The sequence below is a fragment of the Miscanthus floridulus genome, chromosome 13, assembly GCF_019320115.1.
Source record: "Miscanthus floridulus cultivar M001 chromosome 13, ASM1932011v1, whole genome shotgun sequence".
Taxonomy (NCBI): Eukaryota; Viridiplantae; Streptophyta; class Magnoliopsida; order Poales; family Poaceae; genus Miscanthus; species Miscanthus floridulus.
Genome location: NC_089592.1, coordinates 79087310 through 79108854, shown reverse-complemented (window position 1 = coordinate 79108854; position 21545 = coordinate 79087310).

Here is a 21545-nt window from a genome sequence, read left to right as displayed (position 1 = left end):
CTCCTCCGTTCCATCGCCGAGTTGATCCACATCAACTTCAACTTCATCTCCTTTAGAAATGTGCCAACACCACCAAGTGTACACCGCTATGTGTATGTGTGTTAGCATTTTCACAATCATTTTTCAAAGGATTAGCCACTCAACTTCCCACGCCACTCAATCCTAGCGATGATGCAAAGTTAGATCACTCGAGTGGCACTAGATGACCGATATGCAAACAAGTTTGCCCCTCTTGATAGTACGGCCATTTATCCTAAACCCGGTCACAAACTTCTCTACACACTTATGATCGATGAAATGAAATGCCCTAGGTTATACATTTGCCTTGCGCATTCTATTCCATCTCCTCCAATGTTGATGCAACACATGCACCAACATGATTAACAATGATATGATCCACTTCAATCATCACGTGATCATATTGGTTCATCGATCTTGACATCACTTGCTTTTCATCGTTGCCTTCGTCCATCGATGCCAAGTCTTGCTTAAGCTTCACCGCCACATGGTCCATCGCTCCAAAGCCTCCGACTTGCCCTTCACGCTTGCAACCGGTCCATCAAGCCAAGTCTTGTCTTGATCTTCTCCACCTTGATCACATGACTCAATGTCATGTCTCATGTGCAATGAGCTCCTTCTCATCACATGTGTGAGCTTTACCACATCTCTAAGCCATTTTTACCTTCATGGCATATGTTGCTCACACACATGTACCTATGGACTAATCACCTATGTATCTCACATAAACACAATTAGTCCACCTAGGGTTGTCACTCAATTACCAAAACCACACAAGGACCTTTCACCTAGGCACAAGCAAGACCAACCCACCACTCTCCTATCAAGGGGTCTAGGTCCCCATCCAAACTTGAACTCTAAGCCCCCACTCCTAAGTCTCGGACTTAGTGTGGTGCTTACACCTCCACTAAATATGCCTCTAAATTTTTGAGACTCTTTTGATCCGTATAAATATGCACTTTCTTTCCAAACAAATAATGCCTCTAAATTTTTATAGCGTGCACCACAGCAACCAGCTCTAAATCAAGGGTGGGATAATTCACCTTATGCTTTTTCAGTTGGCGTGAAGCATAAGCTATCACACGTCCATCCTACATAAGCACGTATCCCAATCCAGTCCTTGAGGCATCACAATACACATCAAATGGCCTATCAATATTTGGTTGGGCGAGAACAGGAGCAGTGGTAAGAAAATGCTTTAGAGCTTGAAAAGCTTCTTCACAAGTCGGACTCCATACAAACTTGAAATCTTTCTAGAGCAACTTGGTCATTGGTTGGGCTATTTTGGAGAAGTCAGGAATAAAGCACCGATAATAACTAGCAAGACCAAGGAACTGACGGATCTGATGCATTGACTTTGGAGACTTCTAATTTAACACATCTTGCACCAAACTTGGGTCCATAGAGATACCCTCAGGTGTCAGAACATGTCCCAAAAACTGCACTCGATCTAATCTAAATTCACACTTGCTGAATTTGGTATACAACTTGTGTTCCCTTAATCGAGTTAGTACCATCCGAAGATGTTGTGCATGCTCTTCTTTGTTCTTGGAGTATATCAAAATGTCATCGATGAACACCACTGCAAACTTATCCAACTCCAGCATGAAGACTGAATTTATGAGATACATGAAGAATACAGGAGCATTGGTGATACCAAAAGACATGACTAGGTACTCATAAAGCCCATACCTAGTAGAGAAAGCTGTTTTTGGTATATCTTGTGGCCGAATTTTAATTTGGTAATACCCAGAACGAAGATCAAATTTTGAAAACACCTTTGCACCAGCCAATTGATCGAAGAAAGTATCAATATGAGGTAAAGGATACTTGTTCTTAATGGTCATCGCATTGAGAGGACGATAATCCACACATATCCGAACAGCACCATGAATTAGAGGCAGTAAGTGTGAGTGGCTAGCACTAATCTAACTATGTTTGTTCGAGTATTAACGTACAATAGCGCACCCAGAGTACTGATTCTATAGGCAATAGGAATAGCCATAAGAGATATATTGTGCCTCTGTGCAAACCCCATGCTCATGAATGAATGTGATGCACCAAAATCAAACAACACATATGCTGGGTGGGAATCAATGGTAAACATACCAGCCATTATAGGTTCATTTTGCAAAATATCCTCAACCTCAGTGAAGCTGACTTGTCCAGAGTGGCTTACGGACACCTTCTTGATAATTGTCCTCTTGACTAGGTGAGAGTTGGCTGAAGGCTAGAAATACTATGCAGGCTGGTTTTGTGGATACTCCCGAGCATAGTGGTCCTCCTTGCCATACTTAAAACAAGCACCCGGCTTGTTCCCCTGTCCCTGATGAGGCAGAACTTGTTGTTCCTGAGGTTGCTGTTGCACCTGCTGAGTAGGTGCACGATACTATGTGGGAGGTGCCTAGTGAGTCTGCTGAGTCTGGCAAGATGGATGTCCACTCGGAGAGTGATAGGACACCCTCCTCACAACCTACACCTTCTGAGCCTGTGGGTGACTAGAAGATCTAGTGATCACCCGCTTGCACTTCCATTCCACCTGAGAATCATGCTGAAGTCCCTCCATAGCAATGGCTGCATTCATCAAAGCACCAAAAGTCTGATATCCCCTAGTGTACAGCTCCTTTTGTAAGATGCAAGAGAGGCCATGATAGAAATGGTCCTCTTCTTCTCATCAGTGTCTACATCGGTCCCAACATACTATGCAAGATGGTTGAACTTGTTCACATAATCCATCACAGTCATACTACATTGCTTCAGATCTAGGAACTCAGTCAACTTCCTATTCAGCAAACTAGCGGGAATATAATACTCATGAAAAGTAGTGGTAAACTCCTACCAAGTCACATGGTGGTCCATAGGCTACATGGCGTTGAAAGTATCCCACCTTGCACTGGCAGACCCTAGAAGCTGCTGTCCGGCAAAGCGCACCTTCCGCTCTTTAGTCACAGTGAGCAGCTAAAACTTTTGCTCTAGAATATGAAGCCAATTCTTCGCATCTAGAGGCTCAATGGTTGGTGTGAACATGGGCAGGTGTGTCTTTAGGAAGTCCTAGTAGGAACAAGGCTCCGCGGGAGCGCGAACACCACCCTTGTCCCCGCCGTTGCCACCGGGGCCTCCATGGGTGAAGCCACCAATAGCCTAGCAAGCATCTCCAAGGCACGGGCTAACTCATGCCGAGCAGCCATCATCTCCGCATGGGTCGTCGAAGGTGGTGGTAGAAGAGGAGCCAGAAGTGGGGCCTCATAGCTATCCCCATTGTTGCTAATGTCCTCACCATTACTGTTATCACCCTGGTCTGCCCCAATGCTAGTACTCCCCTGACAAGACCTCAGGTTCATCTATAAACATATAAGAACCAACCATTAGGGATAACCCTCCAGATTAGGAACAAGTGACTTAGAGAAATGATAAAACTTTTATTAAAGTATTTGTGGGGTATGACCCCCGATATCCACAAGACAAGACATGGGCTACACCATCAGAGGTGGCCTAGCCCAAAGATCAAGGTGTGCATGGCGCTGCACGGCGTGCACCGCAAGTTATTGTATACTACCAAATAGGATACGTTCCTTGTAACCCTACCCCTCTAGAGTATATAAGGAGAGGTAGGGGTCCCCTAGAGAATAGGCTACAACAAGATACATACATCTACACAACGATCCATACATCTCAATGCAATACATCAGAACATAGGATATACGTATTATGTCATACTGATGGCCGGACCAGTCTAAATCTTGTGTCTTGGTGCTTGTATTACCATCTCGCTCCTAATCTCGCTCACCTCTATGACAAATCTACCATCGTGGGATACTCCTCGGTGGACTACCGAGCATCTTTTGTCGACAATTGGCATGCCAGGTAAGGGTGTGTGCTTGATCCATGGCGAGCCAGATGGACCTCAAATCAACAACGCGTTCTCATCATCAATCTCATGGAGATCCATACCGGTCCACGACAATGATTCATCGCTGGCTACATCAGCCCTCGCGACAGCAAATCCAATCTTGGAACCACCTCCGAGGTCGCCTTCACCAACAACACACTGCCCGCTAGGTGCTCGCTGTCAGCGCTGACTAGATAACGCCATACGCCGCCGACCAGACATTCTATCTAAAGCTAAGTCACGCTTTAATATTTTTTCTAAATATTCTCCAATCTCCGTATATCGCCATGATGTTTCTCTGAACTGTTTTCTTCATGTTTGCTCTCCAAACGATTTTTCGAACCCCTGAACAGTCATGTTGACGCTCGGACGCCTCCAGAGACGGCCCTATCTTCGGCTCTTCCCTACACATGCTATGGGCTCCGTGCTCTGCGTTATGGGTGGTCGGTAGCGGTTCCTTAGTCACTCCTGTTCCTCCTACACGTGCATAGGCTTTGTGCTCCGTGTTATGGTTAATGAGCTAGTTAGGGCTAGAGACTCAGCTACAAACTAACCGGTCGGGCGGTTTATATTAAATATAATTACATCTTCACACCAACTGATCGCCAAGCTACATATGCTATTTCATCGCCATTGCTAATTTTTCTCTGGAGTTTATATATGTTTACATCATGTACTACCCGTTCTATATATTTGTATTGCAGGATCATCGTCTAGGTGATCGAATCACCTGATGCTCAGGCTTCTCCACCGATCAACTAGTCGGACCGCTTGGTTCATGGACTCCGTCGCCGACTAGTAGATCGGACTTTTCGTCGGTCGCTTCTACTCAATGCTCACTTCATCGCCGACTAGTTGACTAGACTGTTCATCGCTCATGCTTTATTGCCTACTACGCCAGTTACTCCTCGGTGCTCGGATTCTTCGTGCTCGAGGACTAAGTGGGCACACTTCACCACACAGACATTACCAGCTACACCAGGGACTCCTCGGTGCTCAGACATCACCAGCGACGTCGAGGACTCCTCGCTTTTCGGTGCTCAGACATCGCCAATGACGTCGAGGACTCCTCGATGCTCGGACATCGCCAACGACTCTGGGGACTCCTCGCTCCTCGATGCTCGGACATCGCCAGCGATACCGAGACTCTTTGCTCCTCGATGCTCAGTCATCGCTAGTGATGCCGGGGACTCCTCGCTCCTCGGTGCTCAGTCATTGCCAATGATGCCGGGGACTCCTCGCTCATCGGTGCTCAGTCATCGCCAGCGATGCTAGGGATTCCTCGCTCCTTAATGCTCAGAGATCACCAGCGATGTCGGGGACTCCTCGCTCCCCGGTGCTCGGACATTGCCAGTGACGCCGGGGACTCCTCGCTCCTCGGTGCTCGGACATCGCCAGCGATGTCTGGGACTCCTCGCTCCTCGGTGCTCGGACATCGCCAGCGATGCTGAGGACTCCTCGGTACTCGGACATTGCTAGCGACACCGGGGACTCCTCGCTCCTTAGTGCTCGAACATTGCCAGCGACGTCGGGGACTCCTCGCTCCTTGGTGCTCGGACATCACCAGCGACACTGGGGACTCTTTGCTCTTCGGTGCTCCGATATCGCCAATGACGCTGGGGACTCCTCGCTCCTCGGTGCTTGAACATCGCCAATGACATCGGGGACTGCTCGCTCTTCGGTGCTCGGACATCGCCAGCGATGTCGGGGACTCCTCTCTCCTCGGTGCTCGGACATCGCCAGCGATGCCGGGGACTCCTCACTCCTTGGTGCTCGGACATCGCCAGTGACATCAGGGACTCCTCGCTCCTCGGTGCTTGGACATCGCCAAGGACGTCAAGGACTCCTCGCTCCTCGGTGCTCGGACATCGCCAGCGATGCCGGTGACTCCTCGCTCCTCGGTGCTCGGACATCGCCAGCGACGCCAGAGACTCCTTGCTCTTCGATGTTCGGACATTGTCAGTGATGCTGAGGACACCTCGCTCTTTGGTGCTCGGAAATCGCTAGCTACGTCGGGGACTCCCTTGCTGCTTGGATCTTGCTACATCTCGCCGGTGTACTATCAAGCTGCTCCATGCTATTTGGATCAGGGTGCTGATCTTGGGCAGCATGTCTGGGGTCTTGATGCACGCATGTCGGATGACGTCGGCAAAGCTTTCAGACTTCTTTTTCTTTGACCCTGCTACAAGATTTATTATTCATCTTCTAGAAGGCTCGGGGACTAAGTGGGCACACTTCACCTTGCGGTGGATGTGCTTGTTCTCATCTCGAGGCTACACCTAGGGACTGGTTGCCTACTCGGTTGGTCTTCTACTTTCTGACCCTAGCACCATGTGACTACGTCATCTACTATCAGGCTCGGGGACTAGCTGTGGGGGTATGACCCCTGGTATCCACAAGACAAGACATGGGCCGCACCATCAGATGTGGTCTAGCCCAAAGATCAAGGCGTGCACGGCGCTGCTCGGCGTGCACCGCAAGTTATTGTATACTACCAAATAGGATACTTTCCTTGTAATCCTACCCCTCCAGAGTATATAAGGAGAGACAGGGGTCCCCTAGTGGACAAATCGATACATCTTAATGCAACACATCAGAACACAAGATATAGGTATTATGTCATACTGACAGTCAAACCTATCTAAATCTTGTGTCTTGGTGCTTCTATTACCATCTCGCTCCTGATCTCGCTCACCTCTACAACAAATCTATCATCGTGGGATACCCCTCGGTGGACTACCGAGCATCTTTTGTCGACATTATTCTTTTAGATTATCCTATCTATTCACTAATCCAAATTATACGTGTGGGGGGAGTTTAGTTTAAGCAAGATTCTATTTTCATGATGCATGCATCGGCCTACCCATTCACTCAAGCCAGAATATAGCGGCATTGGGAAATTTTTTTGGCACATCGCACACTCACTTCCCAGATGCTAAATGATTCTTACGCAACGTAAGTTAGTGTACCTGTAGAAGATTGATTAGATAAAACCAGTGCCGCTATCCTAGATAGACCATATTATTAGGGCTTATACTTATTTACATAATTTTATCGCATCCTACTTTTTGCAAAACTTTTGTTGGTCAAATTTTAGGTTTTGAAAAGAGTTATGAAACTCGTAGACTCATTATTGGCTCTGATACCACCTGTGGTAGAACCACCCAAAATAGCATGCTTTTAGAGACGCTCATCTTCCACCAGACACTAAGCACCCCAAAAGTTAGTTACATCGAACAGTTTCATTGAGCACACCCTAAGAGAGAACTTGAATAATCCATGTTTTTCATCCAGGATCCAATAATAAGAACGAGTTTATAATACTTAGTCCATTTCATACAACAAGAGTTCTCGAAAATACATTATTACAATACCAAGTTTAGAGTGTGAAATTTAAACAGTGGAATTGAAATAAACATCCAACGATAAGATACAAGGATCCATCTATGCCCACCAGAATAATCCTCTATACAATAACCACTCCTCAAGCTACACCTACAATAGGGGTAAATAAACCCTGAGTACATAATGTACTCACAAGACTTACCCGACTAGTGAGAATAATTTCTCGACTCCAAAAGATATGATAAGCTTTATGTTTGCTGGGTTTTCTTTTTGCGAAAAGCATTACTGGTAGTGAATCCTTATGTATGTGTTTTATTAGCAGTCATAATTAGTTCATTAGCTAACCATTCTATATAAGCACATGTTCTACTTTCAAGCAAGAGTTGAGCAATCAGATCCATTCATCCCCTTTTATCTTCTAGTTCTTACTACAGTGTTAGACCATAGCCAAGTCGGTGGCTGTGGGGCTTCCTCCTGTATGAGAACCTCCTCCTCATACTCCTCGATCACCTCCTCATACTCCTACTCTCTGGCGGTCATGAACTCCACCAACTCGTTCTCTACCGCATGCAATGATGATGCAATACTTAGTATTTTGGCAATAGTAACTCTTAAAATAAGAATACACATGCTAAGCTACTAAGCTAACTCTAATGACTAAGATACTAAGCTAATCATTATCTCTACCAAATAGATTTCAAGTTCACCCTACAAGTGCTTAACTTTTATAAACCAATATCATGCCATTATGCCTTTAGCCTTAATGGGTATTTAGCTACCATATTAAGTAGTCTATTCTAGGGCTACAAAAATTTCAGTGAGCACATAATAATACAATGAAGCTACTATAAAAAATTTAGGTTTTTTGCTCTCACCAATCTACCACAAAAATTCCTACAATTATTAATCAAAATAATACTAAGCATCTCAACTATTTTAATACTCCTTAGCAACCACATAGATATGTATGAACTAACTATACTAACAGGTAGACAATGTTTTTTGGGAACCTAACAAAATTAGTTTCACAATTTTTAGATATCTACATTATTTTATATTAATTACCAAAGTTCAGCTCAGAATTAAAATAAAAAGCTATTTCTATTTTCCACGAAAAAATAAACCGATTTCGGCCCAACGCGGGGCGTAGCCCATGCGCGGAGGTGGCCCACGGCGGGGAGCCTGCGCACGCTGGCACTCTTGCAAAAATGCCCTCGCATTATCAGACAATAGCGTGAACACTACATATACTATTTCTATAGACAGCGACTTTACAACAGAGCCCTCGTATCTTTTCACCTTCGCACCGAAGAGCTCCTCGAGACACCCTGTGCTCGCCGACACAGCAGACGGTGGCACTAGGTGGTACGCCGGCCACTCAAGGCTCGCACCGACCCAACTAACGAGCCAAACCCCATCTATGACCCTAACGCCTACCCTAAGTGGCGATATGGAGCAATAGGAAGCACTAGAGCGAGCTGCCATCGCGCACGGGCGCCCACGACAGTGCCGCGGTCATCCTGGTGAGCTACAGCACTAACAGGATGGTAGAGATAGGGGATAAGCACCAAGGGCACACCGTGAACCTAGCTGAAGTGGTGGTATGACCGACGACTACCTAAGTAGAGCTGGCCACGTGAGCATGACGAGCACGGCAATGAGCCATGACGGACACGGCCGCATCAGCGGCGGTGGGGAGGCGGTAGCGCTCCCACTAGTGTGTGCATGGTGGAGAGGGAGTCAAGGCAAGCTAGTGGTGTAGAGGAATTTGCGTGGGTGAAGTGGTGGAGGCTGGCCATGGCGCGGGCGATGATAGGTCTTAACGGCGCGGGGGTGGGGCAAAGCTCCAAAATTGAGGCTCAGCTGAGCCGCAATCAAAGTGGAGTGGGGGTGGCTTGAGAGGGGACATGAGGGAGGAGGCATGGACAAGAGGGATTGATGGCAGTTGACCCCTCATAGCTACGGTGCCTGTGCGATTCGACGATGGTAGGGAAATGAGAACAGGGAGAGAGAGAGCGAGGGAGTAGTGGGGGAGGGGCGGCCAAGACTATACCCCTCTATCAATGTTCATGAGCACCTTATAAAGATCCTAATTAGGCAACAAAGGTATTGGGCTAGCTAGAGCTCACCTAATACAAGCAATGTCACACAAACCTATGCCACTAGTACTTCTAGCAACGAGGGAGCTCCTACACATGCTAGTAAGCAAAAGCATAAAGCCACTTAAGCTCACTAGCAATGCTCAATAACAAGGCTACAAGCCAAATTATAGACCACAAATTTCTTAGCTACACAAACTAAGCAATGTGACTAACAAGGTTACTCAAACTGAATTAGTCACGCAAGGGAGCTACTTCTATGCTACACAAGCAAGAAGGTAACTAACAAGCTACACAAGCTAACTAATTACAAGAGCAACTATACAAGCACAATGTAAATAAAGTAAATACAAGCTTGTGTAATGAGGATGCAAACCAACAGGAATATAAGGGTCACACGATGAATTTTATCTCGAGGTTCACGTGCTTGCCAACAAGCTAGTCCCCATTGAGACTAGCTCCAAGGTTGTCGTCGGTCCTCTTGCTAGTGGTGACCCGCAAGTCACACTCCCACGTGGAGTGCTTACCACAAGCTCTAGCACTTGATGTAGTCAGACCACTTGTCACCCTTTGCGTCTCACTCTACTAGAGTTGCTCTTCATAGCCCCCATGAGGTGAGCACAACCCCCCTCACAATCACTTCTTCGGAGCACCGCACAATCTTCTTTGCATGCTTCAACGGAGACCACCACCAAGCCGTCTAGGAGGTGGCAACCTCCAAGAGAAAAAAGCACCACTGACTTGCAACTCGATCACCTAGTATCACTCGATGCAACCTCATAATGCAATCGCACTAGAATCACTCACTCACTCGATCGAATGAACACTATCAAGCTCAAGTGAGTTGGAGGGCTCCCAAGCATATCGACATAAGCCACCAAGGCTCAAGGGTGCTCTTAGCCAAAGGCTAACCAACACTTCTATTTATAGCCCCACAGGCTAAAATAGATGTTACCCCATCACTGGGTAGATTTTGGGATGACCAGACGCGTAGGCCATGTGCACCGGACATGTCCGGTCGTTGCATCTGGTCATTGCTTGACCACCACGTGTTCCATCCAAATGAAGTAGTCGTTGCCGCCTCGTAGCTCTCTTTGACATGCTCTGATGTGATGCATTGAGCGCACTACAGCGAAGTGATCGAAAGCAGGAGGGGCAGCATCCGGTCGAGTCTAGAGAGCTCCCAGAGCTGCTCAACTATGACCGGACATGTCTAGTGTGGCCGATCGGACGTGCCCATGTGTCTGGTCCTCTCTAGACCAACACCCACACCCCACGTCACCACGACCTAACGCTAAACAGTGATTGCTTAGTGTCCGGTCACTGCTATGAGCTAGAGTCCGGTCACCATAGCAACTCTGCCTGCACTTGGCCAGAATACCGGATGCGTCCGGTCATGTCGGGAACACTACCTCCTGAGTCAGCTACCGGACGCGTCCGGTATTCATGTCAAACGCGTCTAGTCACCCCATGACCAGCACATTCAACTCCTTTTCTTCATCAACTTCTTCTCCTTTGCAAATGTGCCAACACCACCAAGTGTACAACATCTTGTGCATGTGTGTTAGCTTTTCACAATCTTTTTCAAGGAGTTAACCACTCAACTTGATGCGCCACTCAATCCTAGCAACGATGCAAAGTTGGATTACTCGAGTGGCACTAGATGACTGATATGCAAACAAGTTTGCCCCTCTTGATAGTATGGCCATCTATCCTAAACCTGGTCAAGCACTTTTCTACACAACCTATGACCGATGAAATGAAATGCCCTAGGTTATACCTTTGCCTTGCGCATTCCATTCTAACTCCTCCATTGTTGATGCAACACATGCACCAACCAATCACCAAATGATATGATCCACTTTATATCATCACGTGACCGTATTGGTTCATCGATCTTGACCTCACTTGCTTTTCACTGTTGCCTCAATCCATCGGCCCAAGTCATCACTCAACTTGCCCTTCACACTTGCAACAGGTCCGTCGAGCCAAGTCATGTCTTGATCTTCTCCACCTTGATTACAAGACTCAATGTCATGTCTCATGTGCAATGAGGTCCTTCATCACATGTGTGAGCCATGCAACATATCCAAGCCATCTTTACCGTCATGGCATATGCTTCTCACATACATGTACTTATGGACTAATCACCTATATATCTCACATAAACACATATTAGTCCACCTAGGTTGTCACTCAATTACCAAAACCAAACAAGGACATTTCACCTGCATGTCGTAGCGCCATCAATGGCAAGGCGACGGTGACACGGCCACGTACGTGTAGTGTCAAGGTGGGCTAACGGTGCAGCGTAGCTATAGGTGCGCAGCATGGTGATGCGATGGTGGTAGCAGTGATGTCATTGTGGTGTAGGCACGGATGCAGCAGCACCACCATTGATAGCCATGGTGGTAGGGGCGGTCAGGCATAGAGCAGACTGGCGGCCTAGTGGTGCGTCCAGAGCGGCCAAGCCATGACAAGGCCATGGTGGCCATAGCCAGCTAGTGCATAGCCACACGTGCACGCATGGCACAACCGTGTGGCGACGCAGGTTGGCCACGCATGGTGACCATGCGCACGGCGCCAGACAACACAAAGTTATGACGTGCATGAATTTTAAAGCGCTGATCATGACCAAACCATTGCTCCTAAACCTAAACCGGCTTCACTACACTCAAGATGGCATATGGAACTACTAAATTGAATCATAGCACTACACCACTCCTTAACCCAATCTCTCCAAATAAATTGCTAAACATAGCAGCGTTGTGGGGAGTACGACCCCGGATACCCATGGTAGACTACATGGGCTGCGCTCCCAGGGGCGGTCTAGCCCATAAGATGAAGACCTACGGTCGACACTGCTCGGTGTGCATTGCAAGACATCAAGGGCGATATCCTGAAGATACTACAAGATCTATTAGGATACGTTCGATCCCATGATTTATGTAATCTGTTATTACTTTTCAGTTATCTCCTAGATCTAACCAACTTATAACCCTGCCCCCAAACCATATAAGGCGGGCAGGGACCCCCTCAAAAGACAGGCAAGATCATACAAAGCCAATATAAACCAACAGACCATAGGAGTAGGGTATTACGTCGCACTGACGGCCCAAACCTATCTAAGTCTTGTGTCTCTGTTGCCTTCTTGTTCTCGACTACATGTATCTTTACCGATCAATCTACCTTCATGGGATACCCCTTGGAGGACTACCGATGATATTCTATTGATAGTTGATGCACCAGGTAGGGGTGTGCGTGGTGTTTCCATGTTGAACAAGATGTTATGTTTTGCAGGTTCTTCGTCCTCTTCGTAGCCCGGCTAGATGTTCACGGTTGGATCGATCTCCTAGATCATCAACACTGACGGAGAGGAGAGATCATCGAGCCAGTGTAGATCGATTATGCGTCGACTACCCCAACACCTATGATAGTAGATCCGATCTCAGAACTGCCTCCAAGGTCATCTTTATCAACAATTCACCACCCTCTCCCCCGCTACCCAAGGAAGTGGATCAACAACGATGATCTGATCGCATCCATCGATCAGGTTGGCCAGAACCTCATTGACTACCTCTCCATTGTAGAATCAGCACTGACCACTCTGGTTCAGTGTCGACCACTCTCTGATTCAGATCCATCGAAGGCCGATTAGGAAACTCTAGGGGTTACGGCACTACCCTTTGGGCTTACTAGCATCGCTGCCTCCTACAAAGATGCCCTAAGGGTCAAATTCGCTGACCAGGTGGGAGACATCTATACTCTCATCGACTAGCTCTCGCCGACTGTCAACATGCTGCAAATTGGCCGACGTCCCAAAACATCCCTCCAAACCATCCTAGAGGAAAACCTAGACTCTGAGTCCTAGGGCTCGATGGAGACTATCGCCGAAACCACCGCCGTTCAACCTTCCTTCCCACCCTTTCGAGGAGATAGGATTTTCAATGTTAGCGTCAATAGCCATCCATAGGATGGGGAAATTGACGAGGACCATGCTGCTCATGTCAATAGGAACGCCAACTATGCGCAGTGCCGAGCAAATGAGGCCGCCATTGTGCTAGCCAAGGCTGCACGCAACGAATAGCTCGACTCACAAGGGAGGCCACGCCCACTCCAATGCAACCTTGACGACGAATTCATCCATGTTGATAGCCATGATGTCTACAAGACCCCAAGCACCAACTTGGTCGTGGCCACTAATAAGCTTGCCTGGCTCAAGCAAACGCTAGAAGTCGCCAAGGTCGCCACAATGCTCAAAGCTGCACACTGCCAGCTCAACGAGATCCGCTAGGATCAGAGACCTTTCTACTCGGCAAGCTCGATTCGCTGATCCACTGTGCCAAGATCTAATCGCCGCCCTAGTAGAAGTCATTTTGCCGATCAATAGCGTGATGATGGACAACCCCTCTAGGGGGAGCTAGGGGGAACCGCATCGACTACCCTCGCCAACATGACCAAGATGTCCGAGCGCACATCAACAATCTTTGAGATGCATGACATCATATCGATGGGCACTATTTCTCTCACCATGAAGAGGAAGTACGTCGATGTCAAGAATATGAGCAAGAGTTTGGTAATCCGGACGTAGCCCTCTAGCCACTCAACGCCGACAACACCACAAATCACGGTGGTGATGATCCCGAAGGTCCTTGAGCATTCACAAGGGCACTCCAAACACTCCAGTGGCCCCATGGTTTCAAAATCACTCGGGTCATGCCCTACAAGGGGCGGATGAACCCCACACAGTGGCTACAAGCTTATGCCACTACCGTGCGCGTCGTCGGGGGAGATACCAATGTCATGGAAAACTATCTTCCTATCATGCTCATGCCAACTGTGATGAGCTGGCTCATAAGTCTCACCCTAGACTCCATCGGATCCTATGAATAGCTGAAGAAGGTCTTCACCAACAACTACATGGCTACGTGTACTCGGCCAGGCACCAAGCATGATTTGAATTGCATCTATCAGAAACCGTCTAAGCTCCTTCATAGCTACATCAGACATTTTTTGAGATGAGGAACTCTATTCCTAACCTCATGGAAGTAGAAGTCATCACTGCCTTTGTCCGAGGACTCCATCACCACTACCTCTGCTCCATGTTCAATCATAAGCCACCAAAGGGGATTAGCGAGATGATCAAGACTACCGATCAGTATGCCGATGCTGAAGAGGTTGAAGTACACTTCAATGAGGATGCGGACACTCACCACCCAACTCACTGCAGCGATGAGCACCCCAATGATCGATGCCATAGTGACCACCGCTACAACGACCGCGACCATCGTTAGGACAGTGGCCGTGACTGTCCAGAAGGGTCCAGAGCTAGTCAATATCACCGCCGCCGACCAGACCACATCGTCACCACCGTTGATGAACCTCACACTAAGTGCAACTATGACGAGCAGTACAAGAAGATCCTCGAAGGCCCGTGTCCTCTCCATAAGAATAGCAAGCACAAGATGAAGGACTCCCTTGGCTTGGCTAAGGAGTTCTAGGCCAAGAAGAACAACGACAACAACAATAATAGAGCCAGAGGTTGCTGACCACCTAGGGATAACAACAATGCCTTCTAGGAACACAACAAAGTGGTTGCCACCATATTTGGGGCCTCACCACCACCGAGAGTAGAAGAGATCAAAAGCTCACCACCTGCCAGGTGCTCACCGTCAACACAGAAGACGCCATCGCCAACCCCAGCTACCGCCCCTGGTCTAAGGTCCCCATCACCTTCAGTAGGGCCAACTAGTGGGAGAACATCCCTTACACAGGACATTTCCCCCTCATTCTTGATGCAACCATCAAGAAAGTGCTTTTCAGGAAAGTACTCGTCGACGGCGAAAGTGCTCTGAACCTCCTCTTCATCGATGACCTAAAGGAGCTAGCCTTGGACTAGAAGGCCTCACACCCTTTAACTCCTTCGGAGGTGTGGTACCTAGTAGGGCATCCAAACTGCTTGAAGAGATCACCCTCCTAGTATAATTCAGCACAACTAGCAACTACCGCATAGAGCACATCAACTTCTACGTCATTGACTTCAACACCGCCTACCACACCATACTTGGTCGGCTAGCTCTGGCCAAGTTCATGGCCATACCATACTACACCTATCTAGTGTTGAAGATGCCTTCGCCTATAGTAGTTCTGACCCTACGAGCCAACCTCTCCATCGCCTACACCTATGAGACACAGAGTCTCGCCCTTGCTAAAGCCACTGACCTCTCCATCTAGATGGCTAGCATGGTCACCAACACCAAGATGGTGCCCACTGATGACCTAGAGATCCCAATGCTAGAGCCTCCTTGTGCCTCCGCCAAGTTTAAGGAAATGAAGGAGGTCAGCCTCGGCCTTGACGACCCAACCAAGATCGTTAAGATTGGGACTCACCTCAACCCCAAATAGGAAAGCATGCTCATCTCCTTCCTACATGCCAATGGCGATGTGTTTGCTTGGAAACCTATAGACATGTCGGGGGTACCGTGGGAGAAGATCGAGCACTCCTTGAATGTCTCGTCGACCGCCAAACCGATCAAGAAAAAACTCTAATGATTCACGCCAGACAAGAAGGAGGCTATTAGGGTAGAAATAAAATGGCTCCTAGCTACTAGATTTATTAAAGAAGTGTATCATCCTAAGTGGTTAGCAAATCCTATTCTTGTTTAAAAAAAGAATAAAGAATGAAAAATGTGCGTTGATTACACCGATCTTAACAAACACTGCCCTATAGACCCCTTCAGTCTACCTCAGATAGATGAGGTTGTAGACTCCACCACTTGCTACGAACTACTCTCCTTCCTTGACTGTTACTCCATCTATCACCAGATATCCCTCAAAGAGGATGACTAGATCAAAACGTCATTCATCACGCCTTTTGGTGCGTATTGCTATACCACCATGTCCTTTGGACTCAAGAACACTGGGGCGACCTATCAAAGGGCCATCTAGATGTGCCTCAATCAACAGATAGGCTGCAATGTCAAAGCTTACATCAATGATGTGGTCGTCAAGGCCAAGACCACTGACAATCTTATCGCTGACCTTGAAGAAACATTCGCCAACCTGAAAAGATACCGATGGAAGTTGAACCCTTCAAAGTGCATTTTTGGAGTTCCATCTGGCATACTCCTGGGCTACATTGTCAGTGCCCGCGGTATCGAACCCAACCCCAACAAGGTCTCCGCCATCACTAATATGAAATGGCCAAGCTACATAAAGGATATACAGAAGCTCATAGGGTGCATGGCTGTTCTCAGCCCCTTTATATCATGCCTCGGTGAGAAGGGACTACCATTCTTCAAACTACTTAAGGCCTTCAAGCGCTTCTCCTAGTTAGAAGAGGCTGATACAGCTTTTGAGTAGCTCAAGTTGTTTCTAACAAAGCCTCCAATCATGATGGCACCTCAACTAGATGAAACCCTACTAATCTACATCACCGCCACTTCTCGCGTCATTAGCACAGCTATCATCATCGAGCGTGAGGAAGTTGGACATGCCTATAAGGTACAACGTCCAGTCTACTTCATCAGCGAGGTTCTTAATGAGTCCAAAACTCATTACCCTCAGGTTTAAAAGCTGTTATATGCCATTCTGATCACGTCGCGCAAGCTCCGCCATTACTTCGAGTACTACAAGATTGCCATAGTTACCGAGTTCCCTCTGGGGACATCCTCCGCAACAAAGAGGCCAATGGCTACATCATCAAGTGGGCTGTCAAGCTTGACACTTACTCCATCAAATTTAGAAGCAGGCCTACTATTAAGTCATAGGCGTTGGCTGATTTTGTCGTTGAGTGGACTAAGATCCAAGAGCCCATTGCTGCTGCTTGCCCTGAGCACTAGGTGATGTACTTTGATGGTGCCCTCAACATCAATGGTGCTGGTGCTGGCATTTTATTCATTACTCTAACCAAGGACAAGCTCTGATACATTCTCTGAATTCATTTTCCAGCCTCCAACAATGTTGTAGAGTATGAAGCATGTCTCCATGGACTCCGTATAGCTATTGAGCTCGACGTCAAATGCCTCATGGTATACGAAGACTCCACACTGGTCATCATCTAGGTCAACAAAGATTGGTCCTATTCTAGTAAGAAGATGGACGCGTACTGCGTCGAGACCAGGAAATTCGAAGGGAAGTTCTATGGTATCGAGTGCCACCACGTGGTATGAGATCAAAATCAGCTCGACGACCACCTATCTAAGATAGGCTCTTCTCAAGCCATGATTCCACCTAGGGTCTTTATTCAAGACCTCTTTACACCGTCTATTAAGGAAGAGAAGGAAGTTCAAAAAATTCCCCCTGTCGAGCAGCTAGTACTTGCGGTGCCTCGCCGGCTGTAGATTAGAGGGAACAATTATCAAGTACCTCACCAGCATCGATGTACCTGCTGACAAGATTGAACCTGAATGCCTCATTCGCCGTAGCAAGCATTATGTGCTGGTGGACGGGAACTTGATGAGGAAAAATGACAAGGAAGGGATATTGTAGAAATAAATCACCCAAGAAGAGGGAGTGAAACTACTTCTTGAAATTCACTTTAGTTCCAATGGCAATCACGTGGCCTCAAGAAACCTGGTCGACAAAGCTTTCTGAGCTAGTTTTTATTGGCCCACGGCCATTGCCGACTGAAGGGTCGAGATGGCGACTAGAGGAGGGTGAATAGTCTTTTCTAAAACTTAAATGCGTCAGCTAACCGATACAAATGCGGAATTAAAACTATCGGTCTAGCCAAGATTATACCCCACTATATATGTTCACTAGCACCTTGCAAAGATAACAATTATGCAACAAAGGTGCTAGGCTAGTTAGAGCTCTCCTAAACAATTCTAGGAGCACGGTTACACAAACCTATGCCACTAGTTCTTTAAGCAACAAGGGAGCTCCTACACATGCTAGTAAGCAAAAGCACAAAGCCAACTAAGCTCACTAGCAATGCTCAATAACAAGGCAACCAATGCCAAATTAGAGAGCACAAATACTTAGCTACACAAACTAAGTAATGTGACTAACAAGGTTACACAAACCAAATTAGCCACGCAAGGGAGCTACTTCTATGCTACACAAGCAAGAAGGTAATTAGCAAGCTACACAAGCTATCTAATTACAAGAGCAACTACACAAGCTTAATATGTATAAAAGTAATTGCAAGCTTGTGTAATGGGGATGCAAACCAACGGGAAGAACAAGGTTGACACGATGATTTTTCTCCCGAGGTTCATGTGTTTGCCAACATGCTAGTCCCCGTTATGTCGACCGCTCACTTGGTGGTTTGGCGGCTAATTGGCATCACCCACCAAGCCCGCACGTCAGGCGCCGCAAGAACCTACCCCTTGAGTGAGGGTAGCTCAATGACACGCTTTACTAGAGTTGCTCTTCGCGTCTCCCACGGGGCGAGCACAATGCCCCTCACAAGCACTTCTCTAGAGCGCCGCACAAGCTTCTTGCGCGCTTCGACGGAGACCACCACCAAGCCATCTAGGAGGTGGCAACCTCCAAGAGTAACAAGCACCATTGGCTTGCAACTCGATCACCTAGTGCCACTCGATGCAACCTCACGATGCAATCACACTAGAATCGCTCACTCACACAATCGAATGATCACTATCAAGTATATGTGTGATGGAGGGCTCCCAAGCACTCACAAGCATGGACACTAAGTCCCTTGAGGTGCTCAGCACCAGCCATGGCCGAAGGCCACTTCTATTTATAGCCCCAAGGGCTAAACTAGCCGTTACCCCTTCATTGGGCAACGGTCGGGCCGACCGGACGCTCCGGTCGTGTTGACCGGACGCTGGACCTCAGCGTCCGGTCGCCCGTAGACGGCCACGTGTCCTGGTTCCAACGGTCACTTGACTTGACCGGACGCAGCAGCTTTCAACTGACCGGACGCTGAACCCCCAGCGTCCGGTCGTTTCCGGTAAGGTACCGACCTCGACCAGACGCGTCCGGTCACACTTGATCGGACGCAGCCAGCATCCGGTCACACTCCAGCTTCTGCGTCATCGTACGTCAGCCTGACCGAACGCAGCCTGCTAGCGTCCGGTGCATTCAGATCTAGCGTCCGGTCAGTTGATCGATGCCAGCATCTTCGCGATCAACTCGTTCTCACTTCTAACTTCTTCACCCTTGCTCCAATGTGCTAACCACAAGAATTTGCATCCGGCACAATAGAAAATAGGCATTCTATTTCCCAAAAGTGCCGAATCCCGCCTCGCAAGCTCGACGAGAGGGAGAGAGGGATCCAAACCCATCTCACCCCTGCAAACACCACCTCCTTTGTAAATGTGCCAACACCACCAAGTGTACACCACCATGTGTATGTGTGTTAGCTTTTCACAATCATTTCCCAAAGTATGTTAGCCACTCAACTTGCCACGCCACTCGATCCTAGCGACGATGCAAAGTTAGATCACTCGAGTGGCACTAGATGACCAATATGCAAACAAGTTTGCCCCTCTTGATAGTACGGCCATCTATCCTAAATCCGGTCATAAACTTCTCTATACACCTATGACCGGTGAAATAAAATGCCCTAGGTTATACCTTTGCCTTGCGCATTCTATTCCATCTCCTCCAATGTTGATGCAACACATGCACCAACATGATTAACAATGATATGATCCACTTCAATCATCACATGATCATATTGGTTCATCGATCTTGACATCACTTGCTTTTCATCGTTGCCTTCGTCCATCAATGCCAAGTCTTGCTTAAGCTTCACCGCCACATGGTCCATCGCTCCAAAGCCTCCGACTTGCCCTTCACGCTTGCAACCGGTCCATCAAGCCAATCTTGTCTTGATCTTCTCCACCTTGATCACATGACTCAATGTCATGTCTCATGTGCATTTAAGCTCCTTCATCATCACATGTGTGAGCTTTGCAACATCTCCAAGCCATTTTCACCTCTATGGCATATGTTGCTCACACACATGTACCTATGGACTAATCACCTGTGTATCTCACATAAACATAATTAGTCCACCTAAGTTGTCACTTAATTACCAAAACCAAACAAGGACCTTTCACTGACGTAGAAGACCTCGTTCGACGTTGTGAAGGATGTCAATTTTTCGCTAAGCAAATACACCTGCCAATGCAGGAATTGCAGACCATCCTAGCTTCTTGGCCTTTTGCATGCTGGGGACTGGACATGATTAGGCCTTTTAAGCCTGTGCCAGGAGGTTTTGGTACATATATGTCACCATCGACAAGTTCTCCAAGTGGATCAAATACAAGCCGCTTGAGCTCTTCGAAGATATCATCCACAGATTCGGTCTCCCGAACAGCATTATCACCGACCTTGGAACTACATTCACTAGTCATCATTTTTGGGACTTCTATGAAGACTGATGCATCTCCATCAAATATGTCTATGTTGCCCATCCTAGAGCCAATGACCAGGTTGAATGGACGAATGGCATGATCCTTGATGCCCTAAAAAGCGGCTATACTAGAAAGAGGAAAAGCATCTGGGCAAATGGCTCAAAGAGCTCCCAGCTGTGGTCTGAGGACTAAGCACTCAAGCTAGTTGCAACACCGGTGTGTCTTCATATTTTTTTGGTCTATGGCTCAGAGGCCATACTTCCCACGGACATTGCTTTTTGAGCACCTAGAGCAGAGCATTATAATGAAGAGCAAGCCATAGCTGTTCGGGCAGAGAACGTCGATAGGGTCGAAGAAGAATGCCTGGTCATTTGCATCCGCACGGCCAAATACCTAAAAGGCCTATGAAGATACTACAATAGCAATATCAAAGGTCGTTCATTTGCGGTCGGTGACCTCGTTCTCCATAGAAAGCAGAAAACTAAAGGGATGCACAAGCTCTCCTCCCCCTAGAAAGGGCCTTACATGGTCAAAGAGGTTACCCGACCAGGGTCTTACCGGCTTTGTGACTTGGATGGAATCGATATCCCTAATTCGTGGCACATCAAGCACCTTACGTTTCTATTCTTGAAATGCTCTAGATATGTACTCTCTACTCCATAATAAATGAAGTTTTTGTCACCATAATTTGTCTCCATTATTTCTCTACTATGGCTTAATCTCCATTTGCGATCGCCAATTCTATGCTACTCTAGTTTAAACTCCAACAATTATACGTGATCTCCGTATATGCTCCTCGCCATTTCACCATACTAAAATATCTCTAAGATATTTTGTCAACCATCGAGCAGCACACGTTCTGCT